The sequence below is a fragment of the Gavialis gangeticus genome, unplaced genomic scaffold (assembly GCF_001723915.1).
Source record: "Gavialis gangeticus isolate Ggan-Ray unplaced genomic scaffold, GavGan_comp1, whole genome shotgun sequence".
NCBI lineage: Eukaryota > Metazoa > Chordata > Crocodylia > Gavialidae > Gavialis > Gavialis gangeticus.
Genome location: NW_017728995.1, coordinates 50425546 through 50430789, shown reverse-complemented (window position 1 = coordinate 50430789; position 5244 = coordinate 50425546). Strand labels below are relative to the sequence as shown.

Genomic DNA, 5244 nt, shown 5'->3' with positions numbered 1-5244 from the left:
AAAAAAAAAAAAAAAAAAAAAAAAAAAAAAAAAAAGGTTTCTAACTGGGTTTGAAGAAAACCTTTTAAAATACGGCATTTATGGATCTTAGTAATGTTGTACATGAAGTATAGTGTACTCCCATTTTAAGTGCAGAGATTTGGGAATAGAAAGATGTTGATCTGCTTGGAGCATGCACTTACCCAAACTCAGTATGAACAATATTTATTAACTACAAGACAGCCGTAGTAAGTGTTTTGCACCTTTTTAAGGCTCCTTACCTTGTTTCTTAGAGCAGAGCATCTTTTGTTTGTAATAACAGGCTTGAAATGGACAGAATCTAGTAATATCAGGGCCACTTCAGAAGCTTTGGAATTGAGGGTAAGTGGAATACAGTCTCCTTATAAAGTCAGCAGTGGGGCACTTAAGTGGTCTCTAATCACTATACAACAGGGTGAGACTCGGTATGTGGAACAGATTATTTATCCATTGGGTAGGGGGTCTTACACCATTCCCTGAAGCCAGGTGGTAGTGGATATGCTTGGATTATATAGGTTACTGGAGTGGCTGGGCTTTGAGTAGCAGTTATGGGTGCAGGTGTTGCTACCACTGTCCACTGACTCTTGGTAAAAAATCCTGCACCTGCCCATGCTGGGGATGAAGTTTCTATTAGTGATTCTCAATCAGGTTGCTGCAGCATCCTGGGGGATGCATGATATCCTTTCAAGGGTAGTGTAATATTAGCTGTGCTAGGAATATAAACGCCCATGATTCACAAGATCAGATAACCAAGCATGTACTGTAGTAATAGGACCATTCAGCTGAATTGTGGGGGTATTAGGAGAGAGGTTTGTTTTTTAGTGACTCTTTTTTTTTTTTTTAAAGTTTAAAGTTAAGTTTTTGCTTTTTAATGCTTGCTTACAACCTTGGGGAAAGGGGATAGTTATAATTACTTTCCAGACTTCTTCCCCATTTATTAGAGGTTTTGTGCAGGACTTTTTTCCACTGTTTTGAGGGAAAACTAAATTAGTGGGTGGGATTTTTGCTCTTTCTTTTGGGTTTTTTTTTTTTTTTCCTTTGGACACTAATAAAAGAGAAATATTTCCACTCCAGGATCAGCATGTGCCAGGTTGGGCAGGACAGTGAAACCCAGATAGTTTCCTGAACAGCAAATAAAGCTGGTGGTTACACCAGGCATTCTTACCCTGTAGCTCTAAGAGTTTATGGCTAACTGAAGGTGACTTGGGCAGCCAACCTACCTCCCAAGCAGCACGCACCTAGACTGCTGGTGGCCCCCGGTTAACTTTTAGTATCTGGCCACCCTTCCTCAGTGATAATGCTGCTGATGATAATGCTGATAATAAACATTACCGTTTTCAGGCCCCCTTTCTGTCTGGGCCCCCGGTTCACCAATGCCTGTGTCCAGCCCTGCTCCCAGGTTTGATAGTTTGGGGAACGTTGCAACACTGGTGGGGGGGGGGGAATACCAAGACATCTTCTAAAGTCTTAACACAGGGAGAACTTCCCAACAGGGGAGAGCCCCTCTTCATCTAAACCGGCAGGGAGAGCAGAGTTTGTGGAAGGGTTTTGCGGTGTGCTTATCGAGCCATTGCCTCGCTCTTCAGGTCCTGAAATCGGCGCGGTTCCCTCTGTCGCTGGAGCCGGAGAGCGGCGCGGGGAAGCGGGAGGCCGGGCCGGGCCTAGCCGGGCCGCGCCGCCGCAGTACGAGCGGGGCTTCTGGCTGCACGCGGGGGGGGAGTGGCCTCGCGCGAACGCGTCACAGCGGATTTCCCGTTGCTACGGAGACGCCGCCCCGCGCCCGGCGGGTGAATGGCAGAGCGCGTTGCAGGCGGAGCGGCCGCGGAGTGGGGCGCAGGTAAGGGGAGCCCGGGCCGGGCGCGGGGAGAGGGATGACTGCCCTGGGGCCCGCACACAGCCACACGGAGATCTCGCTGTTTCCTCCAGACGGGTTTTGTTCTTCCGGCTGAGGCTGCTTCTGCTCAGCGCAGGGGCTCTCCGGTTTCCCAACAGCCCGGCTTGGTTCGTTTTCAAGACCCGGCATCTGCACGGAGCTGACTGATTAATTTGGGGACCTGGGATTCTTCCCATGGGAAGTCCCTCAGACCGGAGCCCATCTCAGGCCTCCTGGAGTTTCCTCGCTGAGATGTGTTACTTTGTCTTTCCCTGTGCTGATGGGACTGCCTGGGAGATGCAGATGGTAGAGGAGCAGTGCCAAAACAGTGGGTGAGGGGCCCGCTCCTGTTCCTCACTCTGCTGATGAGCAACTCAAAAGCCTTTGAACCTTACTGTGAGCGTCAGACACGTGACAGCAGTAGTCTGTTCCACAGTCCCTAACCCACCTCAAAATGCCAGACTCCATTTTTTAGGGGGTTAAGTTTTAAAGCATCCTAGTGATGACTTATTGGGCTTAACTCAACGTAGTTGTTCATGTGAATTTTATAACTGGAGTTCTGTAAAACCAGTTTGACTGATAATAAGTATCCTTAATATTAGAACCATTTCTTTCCCACCAAAGATCAGAATAATACCAATTTCTCTGTCTATTTAGGAAACATCTTGGTAAAAAGTACTTCTTAGGAATCAAGTAAGCGGTGTCTGACACCTTAACTAGTGGATTCCAGCTGAAATAGATTAGAATGAAGTGCTGTAATTTAAAAGGAAAAAAGGAAATCCCTATAAATGAAAACTTTTAGAGACAAACTTTACGTTTAAGTTTCTGTGTCACAAGGCTTGTTCATTTTCTTGGATGCTTTTGGTTTTAAAAAAAACAGCTGTAGTGTAACACATTAACATGCCTCCTTTCACCCCCATCAACCTGCCCTCCCCACAAAACTTTAGATACTGTTTGCAAATGAAACCTGTGTTTAGAGCCTCTTCTAATCTACTTTTTTCTGAATATTCATAAAAAAAAAAGTTTTGGTCAAAAGATTTACTGGATCTTAAAATGTAATGAATATTCAGGAATCTATCTGTTTGCCAATATGACATGAACTTTGGGTTTGGCCATCTTGAAATCTTGGGTCATCTATTCAGAGAAAGCTGAGTGAGTTGTGTAACCAGTGATATAGCAGGAATAATGAATACTTAGAACAAGTAGATCATAAGCTGAAATACTTTGGTAGGAAAGATTTATTTCCATAGATGTGGATAATGATCAGACTTGTAGAATTTTCAGACAATTTACAACCAAACCCGCACCCCCCTAAACAGTCTACAGTTGCTGAATATATAGGTTCAGGTTGTAGAGTTTAAGAGTAAATAAAACATTGATGTTTATTGAAGTAAGGTCAACGTATGATTACTGCTATGAAGTTTTCCTTAGAAATATTTCTTCAATGAAATGCAACCTTTTAAATAAAAAATTTGATTGAGAGTAAGGCAGTAAATTGAACATGAGACTATTACATTAATGTTTTCCAGACTTCTGGTCTTTCATGACTTTATTTGTGATCAAGAAGGAAGCACAAGCACTGTTATTATGTATTACAATGGGGCATATTGTGGGGCAGCATAGCCTTGCATTTTTGTAGTTGGGTTTAATGTTAACGATTTTATTTTGCATGCCTACATCTGACATGTACTTAAATGTGAAAAAAGTGTACATAAAGTTAAATGGAACTTTTGAAAGTGTGTCTTTTAAAATGATTCTTATTTTCTTAATATTTGTGGTTGCCTAACGTCTACTGATGGTATAAAGGTCTTCACATATCTTTTGCCCCAATTTACTCCATTGTTTTTCTGTATCTATGTAGTTACTTACCTCACAGTATAGAGGGTGCAGTACTCTACCACACCAGAATGGTAGTGTTTCTTGTTCACTTTGCACTTGTAGAAACTCTTATACTAGGAGTAAGGCAGTGGTGACTTAGTTCTTAAAAGCCCTTATGTAAATGCAGTTTACACCAGCAGAAACTCCTTTTGTCAGCATGGCTTTGTTCATACCAGTTCCCAAAGTGAAATGTGTTACTGTTATCAGCTGCATGACAACATAATGACTTCAGTATTGAGATTTGCACCTGACAGGATGTTTTTCAAACAGGCAGCAGAATTTTTTTTGAGGTTTGAGAGTGATGCTGATGATAAATTTGGTGGGCCCTACTCTCAGCTGAAGTAAATTGGTGTAGCTCCAGTGGAATCAGTTGGTGCTGTCCAAAAATATGTCCATGTGTGGTGGTGGTGTGTGTTGCCTCCCTTTTTGGAGTTTTTTGTGGGTTTTTTTTGTAATTTTTTTTTTCCAAACTACTATAGTATTTTCTCAGGATGAGCAAGGGACGCAACTATACCTGTTCGTGGCTCTTATTTTAAGTCTTTAGTGATATAACTGGGATGAAGTAACACTGTCCATTTTTTCCTGAACAAGATGAAAACAAAACAAACCAAAAGATCAGTGACATATTTTTGTAAACATAGATGAGTGTTTTTCAGTTTGATTGCTTGGATTGATGTGATTTAAAAAAAAAATTGTATTTACACAAGTCCAAGACTACTTGGAATTTAAGATGACCCTCCCCTTCCCATAAGTAGATTCTATTGTAATTTTCCATGTAAAGAATCTCATTATTGGGGGTTATCTTCATTCTTCCCTCCATACTGTTGAGGCAGAGAAAAAACGTTGGTAGAGGGGCAGGTGTCTTGATTCCTACTCTCTACCCCCTCTGTGCCTATGCCTGTTTTCCCATCCCCTGGTCACTTGATCTTAGGCTCTGTAGCCCTTGCAGAAGGGCCTTATTCCAGGGTAGTCAGTGGCAGCAGTTGCAGCCCCAGGCTTGGCCCAGGCAGGCAGACACAGTGGCGGTAGCTCTGGGTGGGCAGGGCAGGTTCTGGGTAAAGTGTTGATGGGGACAGGCTGTGTGGTCTTCCCTGTTCTTCCTCTAAGCCACACACTATGGGTTCCCCTTGCCTGCCCATTTCACCCCCCCAGACTATGCAGTCTTCCCCAGGTGCTCCCCATTTACTGTATGGTTTTCCCCTGTGATTTCCTTGCAGCATGAGCCACCCTGTCCGGGGCAGATAGCAGCTTGGCCCCAGTTTTGCCCTAGGCCTGGAGCTGCAGTAGCCTCCTGCTCCAGTTAGTACTCAAATCCAAGACAAGGCTTTCTTCCACCTTGCTGTTAATTAGAAGGGAAAAAAACATTGTCTTGGATTCCAGTAAATATAGTAGTTGTACCTGTTTTTTTCTTTATTTTAGTCAGCTTGGGCCTTGAAATGCATCACTTTCTGCCTGGTTTGTTTTTTTTTTTTTTT

At 43.2% G+C, this 5244-nt stretch overlaps 1 protein-coding gene across 1 annotated transcript in view; it reads left to right on the top strand.

Moving 5' to 3' along the window:
- Positions 1 to 1836: 1836 nt before the first annotated feature.
- The window catches only part of ACSL3 (acyl-CoA synthetase long-chain family member 3), a 116450-nt gene continuing 113042 nt past the window's right edge, over positions 1837 to 5244 (top strand). The window contains exon 1 of the mRNA XM_019503655.1: positions 1837 to 1855. The gene's annotated coding sequence lies outside the window, so the exon portion shown is untranslated. The remainder of the gene's footprint in view (positions 1856 to 5244) is intronic.